Source organism: Colobus angolensis, unplaced genomic scaffold, assembly GCF_000951035.1.
Source record: "Colobus angolensis palliatus isolate OR3802 unplaced genomic scaffold, Cang.pa_1.0 Scaffold91, whole genome shotgun sequence".
Taxonomy (NCBI): Eukaryota; Metazoa; Chordata; class Mammalia; order Primates; family Cercopithecidae; genus Colobus; species Colobus angolensis.
Genome location: NW_012123043.1, coordinates 7,475,449 through 7,476,825, shown reverse-complemented (window position 1 = coordinate 7,476,825; position 1,377 = coordinate 7,475,449).

Genomic DNA, 1,377 nt, shown 5'->3' with positions numbered 1-1,377 from the left:
AGTAGCTGGGATTATACAGGCACGTGCCACCACGCCCTGCTAATATTTTTGAAATTTTTTTAGTAGAGATAGAGGTTTCACCATGTTGGCCAGGCTGGTCTCGAACTCCTGACCTCAGGTGATCTGCCTGCTTCTGCCTACCAAAGTGCTGGGATTACAGGTGTGAACCACCGCACCCGCCTCAAGTTGCTGTTTTCAAGACAGACTTACAAGACGAATCCTCCCAAAGCAGTGTGCACCAGTGGGAGCAACATAGAGTATTAAGAATACAAATCTCCAGATCAGCCTAGTTTTTTCTAAAATCAATTTCTTTCTTTTTTTTTCTTTGAGCCGGAGTCTTGCTCTTGTGGCCCAAGCTGGAATACAATGGCGCAACCTTGGCTCACTGCAACCTCCACTTCTTGGGTTCCAGCGATTCTCTTGCCTCAGCCTCCAGAGTAGCTGGGATTATAGGCACAAGCCACCACACCTGGCTAATTTTTTGTATTTTTAGTATAAATGGGGTTTCACCATGTTAGCCAGGTTGGTTTCGAACTCCTTACCTCAGGTGATCCTCCTGCCTCGGCCTCCCAAAGTGCTGAGATTACAGGCATGAGCTACCGCACCCAGGCACCTAAAATCAAGTTCATCTACCCTGACACATGGGTTGTGGAACACAAGATTATGAAATTTCAAATACTGATAAGGGAATTTATTTCAGTTTCTGGGTACTAGTGGCTTCTGAACACAATGAACAACAAAATAGCTCAGTCTCAGTTGGAGGAATTTTTCTTTCCTACTATTGTCTGATTCTCATAGAACAAAGACCAGCAAACTGTGTGATCCTGAGCAGGCCTGGGTTTCCACATTTATAAAATAAGGGAAATTGATTAGATGGCCTCTGAGATAACCTGTAAATCTAAAGTTTCACCATTCTGTTACTTTTTTCCGTTGTGAATAAGATTTTAAGGAATAGACTTAAAATGTGCCAGAATGGAGTGATTTAATTCAACAAACATTTACTGATCGTCTATTACAGGTTAGGCTCTGCGCTAGCCCTGGAGTCTGAGATGAGTAGGACATGGGTCCTGCTAACAATCTAGGAAAGAAGACACACAAACAAACAATTTCAACATGAAGTGGAGTGGCGGCAGATGAAGATGGACAGGAAAGCAGGGTTTATAAAATGAGGGTGCCTGGGCCCTTGAATTTTCAGCAGGGAAACTGCATGATCATAATTAAGTCTAAACAAGTAGCTGTCAGTGGTGTACTAAAGATATTATAATGAGCAAAACACAGACAGTAATTTATTTAGACATATTTTTTTCAGCACCCACTGTGTTAGATAAGGAAAAACTGCTAGCACTGTTTCTATGAATGTGATGTGGAAATAAATTA